This window comes from Coturnix japonica, chromosome 34 (assembly GCF_054131305.1).
Source record: "Coturnix japonica strain WE chromosome 34, WE-NBRP24, whole genome shotgun sequence".
Classification (NCBI taxonomy): Eukaryota; Metazoa; Chordata; class Aves; order Galliformes; family Phasianidae; genus Coturnix; species Coturnix japonica.
In genome coordinates this window covers 4,075,303-4,090,322 of record NC_140696.1, presented here as the reverse complement: position 1 = coordinate 4,090,322, position 15,020 = coordinate 4,075,303, and the positions used below count along the sequence as shown (strand labels likewise).

General features: G+C 45.2%; 1 long non-coding RNA gene across 1 annotated transcript; it reads left to right on the top strand.

Annotated features, from left to right (window-relative positions):
• The first annotated feature begins 2,344 nt into the window (after window positions 1-2,344).
• LOC146755285 (uncharacterized) lies at window positions 2,345-5,184 on the top strand. Its single transcript, XR_014938252.1, has 2 exons — window positions 2,345-2,460; window positions 5,003-5,184. It is a non-coding gene; the product is annotated as an uncharacterized LOC146755285 (long non-coding RNA).
• The last annotated feature ends 9,836 nt before the right edge of the window (window positions 5,185-15,020 follow it).

The window sequence follows — 15,020 nt, the reverse complement described above, 5'->3', positions numbered from 1 at the left end:
GGAGGTGAGCGTTGCTTTTTTAGGTCATTTTGTAGTGATTTAGCGTTGACAAAGCATGTGCCATGGAAGGGTGGTCCTTTTGTCTGGCACAAAGGAGCATGGCTCCCACACCTGTCTGGGCATCACCATTCCTGTAACGGCTTTGGGCTGATGTTAAAAATGAGGCCAAAAATACACACATTGTATGTGTGATACGCATCTGCTGATCCTTAGGAATGGAGCCGCGGGTCCCGACGTTCCCATCTGTCTGTCTGTGGTTGGTGGCATTTTAGGTTGGCGGTGGAGCAGTGATGGCCACCAGGTCTCACTGCTGCCAGAAATGGGCCCAGTGCTGTGGGCTCAGAGCCCAGAACTTTGTCTGGAGGAACTATACCTAAGAGGAGCCAAGAATGGCACCAAGTGGTTCACTGAGGGCTCCCAAAGGGCTGGGAGCAGGGGCTGGGATGGCAACCAGAAGTCACAGGTTGTGTGCTGTGCTATGATTTCATGTTTCCTGGCTTTTCTCTGGTTTTGTTCAGCAAATAATGTTATCTTCTGCCTCAGCCAAAGGAAGCTTTTGTGCCTTTGTGTCTTTCACTACTGCTGGGGTCTCTTTTTGCTTTGGAAGCCCAGAAAAATGTGCAGTTTCTTACACTCTGATGCCAAATCTGAGGTTATTCAAAACAAACAGAGAAGCCCTCCAAAATGCTGGGCTTTTTAAACATTACCCTGAAGCAGATCTGTGCAGGGCTGTCCCCCTGCAGATAGCAGTACTGCTGTGGCACTGGCCATCATTTCTGGTGGCTGGGCTTCCCTTAGCACAGTGAAGCACCTGTTCCTTTCACCTGAAGGCCAAACCTCCACCAGAAATTCAAGTGGAAGGAAAATGAATGTATTTCTTCCTACTAACCTATTCTGAATGTTTGCAATGCTTTGGGAGAAGCCTCCTGCCACTGCCATGCTGCTCATCCCAATCCCCCTCCAGCCTGTCCTCAGCTCTTCCCCTTTCAGCGCCGTCTCCCCACACCCAGCACATTCCTTTCATGTGCTCCGACCCACAGCCTTATCTTCCTGCAAGGCCCTAATTATGAAATGTGTGGCATGCTGCTGTGCTATGAGCAACAGTGCTTTGCTAGGACCAGCGTGAGGAGATGCTTCTTGTTCTGTTTGGACAAGGCAGGGTCAGAGGAAACTGCTGGTAGTCATTGTTTTGGTCTTTTAAGATAGCTATATGTGTATGTATGTGAGTTTAATGTATATATTTATATATATGTTTAAACTATATACATTTCAAATCAAATAGAAATGATTGCTGCATCTATAAGCTTGCTCAGGATGATGGTGGAAGGAAGGCTGCACTGCACTAACTGCATATGGTTTTGCAGCATCTGCCTGTTCCTTTTCCACTTTGGTGGTACAAAAGGTCTGGGGTCTGTCCATCCTGGTCCCATTGCATCTTGCCCTCAGTCTGGGTGAGCACAGACATTTCCTTTTAGAGCTGCAGGACGTTGGTGTGCAGCAGGAGGCTGTGTGTCTGGCGGGCATGTGGTCCTGAAAATGCAACTGTCAGACGCTCTGCGGTGGGGTTTCCAGAGCTGCTGGCTGCTGGCTTATGTCTGCTTCCACCCCAAATGTCTGCAGCAGTGAGGCTGAGGTACAAATGCTTTGCAAAATCCCACCTTGAAGTAGTGAGAGCTGCATCTGCATCCTACAGCACCCCTTGCACCCCCCCCCCCACCTCTGTTATTTTAAGGCACAAGGCTGCGTTCTCCTGGTCATCGGTTGGGAAGCAGGAGTGTGTTCGTGACCTTCCATCCATTGCTGCTCGCCCCGACCTCTCCCTGCCCCCACGTCGTCAGCCCTTGGTGAACCCAAAACTGGCTTTTCTGATTTGAATCATGATTCAGCCTGATGCGATTTGAAATGCCTGAGTTCTTAACCCCCTGCATGACGGGAGTTTATCTAATGGAAATGCCAGCAGCCTTTAAGTCAGGAATGGCAGCGCCTTGCCAGCCGCTATACCCAGCATGCTAAATAAATGATAAATATTGTTGCACATATGTTACATCTGTCAGAAGTCTCGGCGTCACGCAATCACCACGTGGCCTTTATAAGGTGATGAAAGGAGCAAAAGCAACAAACCCCAACGCAAACATCAGATACGCATTCGATATTCTCTGCCAGTGCAAAAAATGTTAATGAAATAGGTCTGCGAGGAAGGGGGATATCTTGCATTAAGGAAGGTAAAGCAGTGGATTCTGAGCCTTCCCACCAGGTCTAGCAGCCTCCAGCTCCCCGTGTCCTTGCTGTGCAGTATATATGGGGTACAGTTTTCATTTCAGATTCTGCTCTTAATGCTTTGCTCAGGTGTGAGAGAGGGGCTGAAAAAATACAGAAATCCCTGGTGATCTGAAGTACCAACGTTGCTTCTGAATGTGGAATGTGGTCTCACTCCCACTGAAACATTTTGGACTACTGAAGGTTGGTGCACTGTGTTTTACTCTTTCCCATAGCAAGAACTTGTAGTTTCCTTGCTCTACGAGTGGTGTTTGGGCAGTCATTGAGGCAAAGCAGTGGTCAGCCTTAATGCCACCCCTGAGAGGTGGCAGAGGTCAGGATGCTGAACCATAGACTTGCTCCAGCAGTGGGATGCTGCAGAGCTGCTGCATCTTCCTTCCCTCCAGCAGCAATGAGACGTGCACCTGAGGGGCTCTGAGCACACCCCCAAGCAGCACACAGCAGGTGGGGCTGCTCTACCTCCTGCCCGAGGCTCTGCCTTAGGGCATGAGCTCAGCTCAAGCACCAGATTCCTCCCTCATTCCCCCCCTTAAAACTAAGGGTCGCAGTGGCATTTACCTTGAAGTCTATTTAAAAAAAAAAAAAAAGAATTGAGCTCCCGGAGTGTGACATGTGTGTTTTGTATTAAGAAAGCAGTTCCAGACTAATAACCATTTTTAATGGCTCTTGTTGTGCTTTGCACTAAATGATATCAGCTATTATTCCATGAGAAAGGCAAAGAAGCCTGGAAAATTAAATGAAAGCCTTCCGTGGAAATTTCAAAGGGGATTAAAGATGCTCCCCAGCTTTTCCTTTAACCCTAAGTGGAACATTTCCCAGCTGTAAGGTGGGAAACCACTGGAAAAACAGTTCTGCAGAAGGCAGGTAGAATTTTCCCTTTCTTTCTATACCTTTATCCAAGTAATTTTTGGAAGACAGATCATTTACCTTGTGTGGAGGACAACAGAATCAGATACATCAAGGCTTTCATCCCTCAAGGGTAGAGAGTTGTGTTGGGTGTGAGTTGTACCCCAGGTGTGGTTATCACTCTTCTGTGTCTTCAGTGGGAACCAGGACAGGGTCTAAGCATAAAGACCATACTGTAGGGAGCGGCGACATGGGGAGGGAGCTGGGGACAGGTCTGTTGACCTTCCCAATGTGTTTCACATTAGTTGTAGGCTAGGGCTGCAAGTTGAGGAAAATTTGAAACAGCCTGATGGGATTGAAGCAAGTCAGACTTGGTTGATGCCAAATGGTTTGTAATTTAGTTTAAGACCATGACTGTGAGTCTTAAAAATCCCCAACTGTGCGTCCTGGGGGTGAGTTGAGCACTGACTGATAATATGGTAGTGGAAAAAGGGCTTTATCCACAGGGTTTGGTCCTACCAATTTCTGAGCTGCCCAGAGCTACCTCTGCTTTTGTGGGAAATGAAGGTGCCCTGTGCTTGGCAGGATCTGACCCTGTGGATGGGCTGCATCACGCCCCATCATCCTTGTCCCTTTACCCCATTTAGTCTGCATGCAGAAGCACTCTTGGTACCTACGGAGCAACTCCACAAGTCGGGGTGATCCATTTTGATTATCCTATTAAAAGGATGCAGCCTGCTTTCCAAATGCACAGGAATCTAACTAACTTAGTTGCTCTAATTAGCCCCTGCTGCAATTTCTGCTAAGCTATTAAAATACTCGATACTCAAATGCAATGAAATGCTTGTAAATCAAGGGAGATTAAAAATCCCTTTGACTGCAGAGCTGTGTTTATTAGAATGACTTGAACATCCTGAATTTAAAAAACAATGCTGCACTCTGCAAAGGGATCCAAGGTTTATAGGGAGGAGCAGCATCTTGTATGGGATCACCTCAAGGAGTTGAGGAGCAGAAGCAAAAACAAAGAAGACATTTCCAAGCACACAGACCTCCTTTGTGGAGGGACCGAAGCAGGAGCAAACACAGTTGAAATCATCTCATCTGAGGGTGAAATGAGCTTTGGGTTTCACTTCTCAGTTTGGGTTGGGTTTGCATGAACCCAGATCTGCAAGGGAATATCAGAAGGGTGCTGCATCTCAACTTCAGTGTGGATTTTCTTCCAAAGGAAAAGGGTACCTTTAAGAGTTTATGTTTGACTGAGGGATCAGGTGAGAATTGAATCCCAGATTTTATGCACGTCTTTCCTCGCTGCTTATGAGATTTATGTTTGGTTACAGAGTTCCATTTTCTCCCTTTTCCTTCTGGTTGGTTAGATCCTGCTGCCCTCTCACATCAGCTCTGCTTTCTCCTATGTAAAGGAGATGGGAAACATTGGCAATGTGGAGGCAAGACTTCATCACCCCTCATAGAGGGTAACTGCTGACAATCTAGTGGAGAAGGCTGTGGCTAATCTTCAACCTGGCAGGAGAGCAAGCTGGTTATTTTACATGGTGACTTGTGTTTATTCCAGCCGAGCTCTCTCATCCTCCCCTCCGACCTCACTGCAGTGTTGCTGCAGAGCCTTTCGCTTTACAGCAGTCGTGCAGAAATCACTTTCTCCTGTCATTCCCTTTCGGCAGCAGCAATTTGGTGTCGGCCAGACATAGCCGCAGCCCAGCACCTGTTGTGCAGCCCGAATGGTGATCATCTGGTGTGCTGCAAACAGAACTTATGCTCGCAGCGCTGGACCAGCATCCTCCCTCTTTTTTGATAGAATTCTCCTTCTGTTTTCCCAGACAAATAATCTGTTGCGACTCTTATTGCTTCTTATCTTTTGCAGCTTGGACCGGTTCCATGCACCATTTTGTTCTCAAAGATGCCGAAGCTGATTCTTCAGCGCTAGCCAAAACAAATGAAGTCTTGGCTGGCGGCGTGGCGGCAGCAGCTGGCTTCACTGTGCCTCCCTACACCTAACGCTGGGGCAGCTCCGACTCAGATAAAGACCCTTTTCCTTACAAAATAGTGCACTGTTGTTGGGCTGGTCTTGTTTTTAATGGAACAGCAGAGGTCTTTATTAGAGGTGTTTATTTATTGCTTGTTGGTCTGAGGCATCTTTCAATAGGAAGAGAAGGGTTGAATGGATGGGAGGCAGGACTGGGAACTGAGATACCCCAAATCTGTCCCAGACACTCACCTGCTGTGTGACTTTGAGGTTTCCCTGCCTTGCCTTGCTGTGCCCATTCAGGCCAACAGAGCTTCACAGCTGGAGCTGACTTCTGACATGAAAGGCACTCAGTCCCAGCTGGGTCCTACAAGTGTTGGTGCAATGCAAATAGTAATATATGTTGTTTGATTTATCAGCCCTGGTAGATAGACTAGGTGGTACAGTGTCCCTGAGAGGCTTTTAGTGACTACAATAAACACAATCTGAATTAGAAAAACAAAGGGAAGGTGTGGGAGAAGATAGATGGGGTTAGCAAATAAGGACTGCAACAAAGGACGAGGTCCAGCATGTTGCTGAACTTCAGAAAAGTTCAGACTTAGGCTCAGTCTGGAATGGAGCTTTCTGGTTATGCACTGGCATTCGCTATTACATGAATGTGAGAACTGGATGAGCAGCAGCCAAACTGCCCTGGGAAAGTTCTGCAATGCCAGGAAAGTGATAGAGGCAGCAAAGAAAAGTACAATGCTCTGTATCTCTGGCATTCTACACATTTCCCACCTCTGCATATACACTGTTTTCTGCACACAAGCAGGTGCAGCACAGCCCCTGCAGCCTCCCTGGGATGGGTGGACGATATATGTAATGAAACTGGGGAGGTGTTTGGTTATAGAGAGATACGAGATGGAGATGGGTAAGTAGATGGATGGGCAGATAGACAAGATAGATGCTTTCCCTTTGCAGTATGGGAAGGCCAAGCCGGTCGAAAACTTCTAGACACAGTGTCTCTTCTGAGCTGAAAGAACATTATGTCACCGTGAAAATGCCACGCATTTTATTTTAAAAGGACATTATGGCAAGGCTATAATCAGATCTCTTAGTGCCTCAGTACCTGATTCAATAAAAACATGGCTGGGCTCCAGCAGTGTGAGGAGAAGCAGGCTATCTGCAGGGCCTTATCTCCGCCTGCAATACCTCTGTTTTGGAGCACTTCTAAACGCTTGAGCCCAAGCTTCTCCTGTGTTTTTGCTATTGAACAGGGAGTTTGAGAGGGGAACACCAAAAAATATAGCAATGTGATATGATGTTTGGGTGGGGGAAGCTAATTGATTTGACAGTTAATCAAAAACTACTAAGGGAAAATCAATATGGAGTAAAACAATCTAGTCTTCTGTTCTATATCGTATTCCCAGTGGCATTGTTGATTGTATAGCATCAATGTCATCTATTTTAGATGGAAATGTTACCAACTATAATGCCACTGTTGATGTTTCAAAACGATTCTAATCTCATTTCAATAATAGCTTCTGTCTCTCTTAGTGACACACATGCCATAACATTCTTGGCTAAATTGACAGCACTAATAACACATTCGGTTTTTATGTTATTCGGACCACTGTCTGCATTTTTGAGTGTTCATGTTATTTCACAGCATGGAGGGCCCGTGCCTCCCTGGATGGATTGAAGTAGCCAAGGGTCAGCAGTGCTCTTCCAGCCACCTGGACACAGCCAGCACTGTTGGCAACCTGCACGGCCACCTATGTGAGGTCATGGGGAGATTTGGCTGAAGGTGATGCTCTCACATGGCCATGGAGTCATTCAGGAAGGGCAGGGGCAGGGTTGAGATTGTGGCCAGGTCTGTGGTTGAACTACAGGACATCACGCTTCCTCCTGAGGTCTTGATTCTCTCCAAGTGGATGGGAGAAGTCCCACAGGGAAATTCCCTGCTGGCTTTTTGGAAGCTCTTCCTTCACATCAAAGGCTGACTTACCAAACTCAGAGCCTCTCGTGTGGTTTTATGGCACATTTTGTTTTCAGCCCACTGGGATGAAACAAAATGGTGGGCAAACAGGGAGGTGGACAGCTCATGGTGAATCAGACTCCAGATTAAGTTGGTTGTTTTCAGTTCCTGGATGCTTCATTCAGGTGAAATTCAGAGAACAGCTCATTGCCCTTTCTTGGTGATGGTCTGACTCCAAAATTTAAGGAACTTCTTTTTTTTTTGTGGGGAACTTTCTGATCTCTCAGCAATTTAATGCTTCCCCCCCTCCCAGCCTTGTCCTTTGCTGCTTTGAGCACTAAATACAATGACCAGGCAAAGTACTTGAGCAGAGGTTGAGCTGCACATTTACCTTTGACTGTGCTGATCAGGCCTTGTGCTAAAATTTTAGCCAATAGCAAAAAGTCTCTTTGGAGTCAGTGGACTTCAGGCCTGTACTGAATTTTAAGCATAGGCTTTGCCAAAGCCCTTCACTTGAACCTGTTTCTGGAATATGCAGTACATAATTGGGAACACAGGAATCAAATCTTTCCAATAGATCCTTCATTTAAAAGAGCTTTCCTCTTCAATTATCAGCTGTGGGTTTAAATGGGATGAAAACTCAGTCTTTTCTCTCAGAGTTTATCTTTCCTCCCCTCTTTTCTTTTGCAGGGGAATTTTCCCTTTATTAACTTTTGGGAGAATAAAATGTAGGAAATAAACGAACAAACAAAACCAGGAGCAATACGTGAGATCTTTAAACTAATTTGGCGCTCATCATTACTGACATCAGGAGAAAGAAATGCAAGAACACAAGTCTATTGCTTTAAGCAGGGATTTTCAGGAGAGCCTGTTGGAGTTTGGCACTCAAATCCCAACAAATCCCCTTTATACTTTTCCCTTCTCTTTCTTTCCTCTTAATTTATTTTTCCTGGACGTGGGAGAGGCCTGGTGCATTTTGTTAGGGTGCATTATTACATGATGTTTAGGATCAGCATCTGGGATTAAGGCAGGTTCAGAGCCCCTGTCGTGCAGTGAGTAATGGGCAGCTCTTTCTCTAAGGATGTGATGTCTGTGTGTGGATGTGTGGCCGTGGAGCTGGGGTCAGTGCTGTAGCACACCATGCTGTTTATTGCTGGTTGGTGATGGTGATCAGTTTTATTCTAGTATTGTTTTCCTGCTATCCTGGTTCAATTTGTACTGAAATGGATCAATGCCCCCCTGAACATTTCTGCTCCAGGAGGAAAGAATAAATAGGACCATTTCCCAGGTCTGCCCATGCCATTGCCAGACTCAAGCCAGGGGCAGCCCTCAGTTCTGTTTTAATTCCTTCTCCTAAGAGAGGGAAATTTACAGTTGGCTTCAACTCACCACTACTGACGACACACTGTAAAATGTGCTTAGTTTTGCCTCTTGTGCCATTGCACAGGAATCACATCTCCATCCCAACCTGGGGTTAGAAACCAGATTCTCTGCCCTTCTGCTTGGAACTCCAAAAGATTTCAGGGCTGCAGCGCATCTCTGATTTTTGTTTCCTACGCCATTGATCTAGCAACCACCGTGCTGATTTCTGACCTCATTACCGTCTCTCTTATGAAGATGAGGTACCCAAATCTAATGCATGATGTAGCCTCTGAAATATGGTTGTATGTTATTCTGGTCTGACCTTTTCATTATTCTACAGTTTGACGGACTGGCTATCCCAGCCCTTCCCCACAAGTTGAGGGGGCTGTAATCATCAGAGGAATGGAGCTGATGGATAATCAGCATACAGAATGCCGAAAGGTCAGGATAATCCAGCGTACATAACAGATGGATGCACAGATAAGTAATACACAAGCAGAACTTGAGGGCTGGAGAAGTTTTCTAACCTCCGAAGGAAGTTTTATTCTTTCTCCTATTCCTTCCCTGCCCAAAGAAAGCGTTATGTTCTGTTACTCAAATGAAAATATATATGTAAAAAACAGAATCCTCTGAGCTACAAGACTGAAGGCTTGAAACAATGGGAATATTATTGTTTCCCTTTGGAAAGTGTCATGGCCAAATATCGAGGCATTTATATTATTCTCTCTCCTGAAGAAATGGCTGCAAGGAGGTGCAGATTTGAAGTCAGGATGCGTGGATCTGTCACAAGATGTAGATAAATGGCCATGCCAAACAGCAGCAGAGGAAACCTGAGAAGTCAAATTCAAGCTTGATGTAAGATGAAGTTCCACGTTGTCACAAATCAGCCTGGCCCTCTGTATTAATCAGCATGCTCTGTTCTTAGAGGTCTCCTTCACGAGGCTCAGTGTAACAGTCGAGGATGCAGTCGAGTGCAGGATGAGTCGAGGTCAAAGCAGAGCTCTGGGGATCTGGTATTAGTCACTTGAAGGTTGGTTTGGAAGAGGACCAAACCTGGATCTTCTCTATTGGGCTGCCTAGGAGAACAGAACCTTGTGGAGCAAAGCTGAAGGGATCAGGGGTCTGTGCCTCCTGCACAGGCAGAGTCACAGCAATGGTTCATAGGCACAGTAAGGTCTGATGAACTAAAACACCCACATGTAATTCACTGTGGTGAAGGACAGTGGTGAGTCTGGGTGTTCTGCTGGTGGGGGGAGGTCTGCAGCCCCCATAATAGCTATGTGAGAGCTGAGCTCTTCATGTCCTACTTTAGGTACCCAATTCCATTCTAGTTTGGGTCTGGCCTTTTTTTCTCACCCCATGGGGTGTCTGAGAGCAGATCTTCTGTTATCCATTTTGATCCTTTTTTGGCTTCTAAGGCAGCCTGCACCTTGTGAGGGTCAGGTACTGGTTTATTAATTATCCCTACTGCAGGCTCAGGAGAGCAGGTGGAAGGGGCTGTGTTAATTGTGCCCTGAGGCTCTGATGTCCTCTTCCTAATCAGCCGCCCTCATCAGCACTGTATTTGAAGCAGGTTACAGGCATCCAATGCACATTTGAACTCTTAAAAAATCAGCTCTCCTTTGACTGGCATCTTAGATGTGTTGCTTCAAGCTGGACAGTTTGTGACCAATAAATTAATTAATTAATTTAAAAAATCCCCAAATAGTTGGTGTTACCACATTGTTTTCCAGTGCTCATGCTTAACCCATCCCATCCCATCCCACACTGAACTAGCTCATCAGGCAAACAAGTCTCTATTTCCCAATGAAGGCATTTTGGGAAGCTGCCTTTCTCCCATCTTTTTCTTTCAGTAGGATTTCCATATGGAGTTGCCATTTAAATGCATCTAGATCTTCCTTGTCCTGCAGCATCCTTTTCCTGACACAAATCCCAAAGAGGTTTGTCTGCCTGACAGCTCAGGACTTACTTTTAGTGATGGACCAATTCAGTGGGGATCTGCATTCAGTGGAGAGACCTGAGCCCGTTCAGAGGATGATTTATCCTGTCCTAATTGGGGTGCTTTGGAGTGATGAGGTGAGTTACCCCTTGGTACCACTCCTTCACTGCGTGATGACGTATGTACTATAGGTACATATATGTGTATTTTACAGTTTCTGCTGCCTGGAGTGATGCCCTCATGTGAGAGCACTGCTTTCTTTCTTCCATTTCCTCTCTGGCTTGGGGAGGCAATACAGGAGAGATTTATTACTAAGACAAGATGTCGAATTGCTCCAATTAGATCCAGGTTAAATCTGCAGTGTCTCTCAGCTTCTCTGGCTCTTCCAACCAATGTGCCAAACACCAAAGGAGAACAGCTTATGAGCTCAAAACTCAAAGGAAAACAAAGCAGCTTTGGGGAGTGAGAACTTTGTGAGAGGGGAACTGAATAAATCCCTGCTTCAGATCCATTGTGGTCCCAGACAGATTGGGCTGAGAGTGATGAAGGTGATGAGTAGCACAGGTGAAGGCATTGTATGGGTTGACTTATTCCTCTGCTGTCTTACCCTTTGTTGGTTGCACTGTACAGCCCTGATATTTAATAACAGTGGGACCAGTGTGAGAACTAGAAGCAGTAAACGTATTGGCTTTTACTGTTCAAGGTACTCTTTAAATCTCAGTGGCACTTCTTTGCCTTGCAAGCCAGCAGTTCCCAGGTCAGGTTGCAAAGCAAGATTGCAGAGCTCTGCGTTCCCAATATCTTGCATTGTGATGTTACCCTCTGCAGCATCCACCAAACAGTGGGCAGAACCAGCACAGAAGGATCTGAGAGCTGAATTTCAATAGAGCAGGTAACACAGGGTGATCAGGAATATGATAATTATGGCAACTAATTAAATAAACCATTTGAGCTGTTTTTCTTCTGTTGCTGTTTAAGTGGAATTGAAGTCAAAATACAGTCCTTAGAGCACCTAGAGTCAATGTGTGCTCTTTCTAGGACTGTTTTCATTGTCTGAAAACCAATGAGTCTCAGAAAGCAATTGCAATAAACCGAACTGCTTGTGTAACTGCCAGGTAAGAAAATGTTCAGGTTACGATGAGCAACTTCCATGTAATAAAGCAGAATATACAGGTCGTTAATCTTAATTGAGCAAGACTTTCTTAATCTACCCCATCGTCCTGAGTAGGGTTAAAGCAATCTAAATGATTAAAAAATAAATAAATCAGTGCCCATTCCTGGGCAGTGTGACACTAAAGAGGTAGTATTGATCCAGGAAAGGAGGACAGGAATGACTTAAAGGTGGTGATTTGTCACAGGTGGACACATCTGCTGAACTGTGTGTTTCACCTCTGCAGGCACTAATCCTTGCAGTTCCCCTGGGGGGCACACAGGGAAGCTCCAGCCCCCAGCCCCCCAGTTGCATTTTCCCTTCCCACTGCTACTACCTATTAACCCACAAAGCCCCATGTTTTCTTCAGGTAGCCCATGACTGGGCTAGTGGGCATGGTGGGGAAGGGTTGATGGTTGGACTAGATGATATTTGTGGTCTTTCCAACCCTAATGATTCTACAATGGTCCTATGCAGATTAAAGGCAGGAGATGAGGATACCACCACCACCTCTCATGGCTTTCCTCAGGCCTGCTCTAGAACAAGAAGGAGGATGTTCCTTATGGAAATTGGCCCCACACTTTCTTTTTCCATCCTTCCTTAAAGAATCCCTCTTGCTTATTTCCACCATCCTTCCTGAGCACATCATGAGTTGTTGTCCCCCTTCTTGTTTTTACCTAACTGCACTACAATTAAAAAGAAAACGAACGTTTCTTCCACAGGCAGGTGATTTCCCCCTTGTTGCAAAGCCAAGTTACAACTTTAGGGGGTTCTGTTCATTCCCTTTGGACTCATCTTTGGGTTCCCCATTCACATGATGAACTTGATATAGAGGAGCGTAGATAATCGTGTTACTGAATCCAGACCATTAATAGCTGCCCATGCTGAGACGACGTGGCTCCATCGCCGTGCCATGAGTCATTCCAGCTTCTCAAAAATGCTATCATTGTAGATTCCCCATTGGTCAGAAAGAGGAATATGGAGATTGCTCCAGTTCAGCAGTGAAAATATCTCACCAGTTTGGAGACAAGAGAGCTCTTTCAGAGGCATTCTTGCACAAAATACCTAATGGGGCTGTGCATGGCACAAATACGCTCCAGTTCCTGAGGCCAGCGGATAAAAGACACACATATGCTGTCACAGATTAGATATGAAATGAGCATATGTTTTTGCACTGAATCCTCCACGGAATCAGGTTTGCTGGTGTATCTAGCCACAGGACGGGTCCCTGGCATCTGTACAGGGCAGGGAGCATATAGGTACATGGAGTCAAAGATTTACCCTGCTATAGAGCACTGAATCACAGCCAGGGAGGAATGACAGCAATTAGAGATGGAGATTAACGCTGCTGCATCTGAGAACATAATTTCAGTGGAGTCATTTCTGATTTACAAGAGAAAATGCAGATCCAGCAGCTCCAAAAACGTGCTGAGGTCTGCTTCGTATTTTCTCTCCTACCATAACTAAACAATACAAGACACACAAGCACATGCGCACATACATGCATGCAGTTCCAGCACAGCATTTCAAAATGAGGGTATGTTTTAAATTTGATGCAAGGCCATGTAGAAATCTGTTGTTTTCCTAGCATTAGAAGTGAAATTTAGTCTCCTACTGGCAAGTATTTATTTATTTATGTATTTATTTTTCAAGTAACAGTGCAAAACCAAGTGAGTTTTTCTCTTTATACGAGCTGTTACTGCCTATTTGCAGGATGGGGACACTGATCAAAGGGGGCTTTGAATTTGGTTGTTCTTGCTCTCCACTTCCACTGCTGATGTGTGACAAACTCAACACAGAGCTGCTTGCTGCCCCACGGATGGAAATTTCCATGTTTCAGAGCCTGGTAACTGAGGGTTACCCTGTCTGGATTAGTCCTGTCCTGCCATTTGGTTGTTTTCTCAGTTCCCATTGCTTCTAAGCCCCTAAGGATCTTCTGGCTGTCTTGATGCATTCATAGGTTTTGTATTTTGAATAGCACTATGTACTCCAGAGGGGACAGCTTCAGGATGCTCAGGTTTTGTTATGGCACACTTACATGCATCCAAAGTTGAACTGCCAATCACTTGAAGTTGCAGCTGTGAATATACAGAGGTACTGAAACATTTCTAAGACCCTTTCCAACACTTGTATGCTAGCTGATGTCCAGTCTGGATGTTCTGTACAGTATCCTTTTGTGATGGTTAGAAGTGGGAACTTAGAGCCTCTTTTTGCTTTCCTGTGGGATGCAAAGCACATGAGCACATGTTCCTCACACTCAGTGCTTCTGGCAAAAGAACAGATAGCAGCCTTGAATGAAACAGGGCAATGATGGAAAGTTTAATGACTGAAATTCTGATGGCCCAATGAACTCCACCCATTGTGAGCTACAGATTTGCTTGATGCAATCTCTGTAATGTTAGCAGCTATCTTTGAGAGTGTGTGGAGGATGGGGAAAGAAACAACTATGAAGGGTACACGTGATGCTTAAAAAAAGCTGTGAAGAGGAGGTGTGAAGTCCAGGAAGTGGAGAATCACAGATAGTCATTTCAGTTCCAGCCCATAGAAAATGATCAGAAGGAATTATTGAAGCAAGTATTAGACCACACCTGGAGGGTAACGAGGAATAGAATAGCAGACAGCATTGAATTGTTGAGCAAATTGTGCCACAATGTGCTGAATTCCTGGTACGGGATGCCCAAAATGAAATCTGGATCACAGATGGATGGATGGAAAATGGTGGTATCTGCCCCCCAAACTGTACTGTCCTGTTTTTCATGGTGGTGATGGGCTGATGGCTGGACTTAGTGGTCTTCTCCAACCTTAACGATTCTATGATTTTACTGCTGTGATGTTATTGGGACCTGATCTTTAAGACTCTCTGTGGGTCTGGCTCTATCAAAGATTCCCTCCCAAGTCACGGGTCACTGAGGCAACAGCGCTTCTCCAAGGCAACGTGTTTGTTGGTACCCAAGGGCCTGAGAGCTAAAATAATAATAATAATAATAATAATAAAAAGATTTGCCTAAACACCGAGTTTATTCTGAAGTGTTTCCAAATGGCCACACATCCTTGTTTCAGTGGTGAAAATCCCTTTTAAAAATTATTTTATTTGATTAATTAAATGCTACCAATTTCTGGATGCACTAACCACAAATTTGCTAAATTCCTGAGCTAATGAAAGGCTGGCTTGCCTTGACATGAATGGGAGTTTTGTTTGAGTAACAATTGAACAAGAACTTGGCCCAAAGACAGCAAGGAAAACATTTAGATGTTAAATATGTATTCAGAAGACCTTTCTTCAAATCTTTTCTATTGCAGCAACAGGATGGTAATTGTGTTCTCCAGAGACGACATCCATCGCGGTGAAACATCCAGCACCTCTCAGGACTGAGTGGGGAAGAGAGAGAGAAACTATGCAAATATTTTAGTTCAGAAATCCTTGTAGCTCCTTCTCAAACAATGAAAACCTCAATTAAAGCCAGATCTCTGTTATTTAAAAATTCCAGGCAGCAACTGAGAGAGA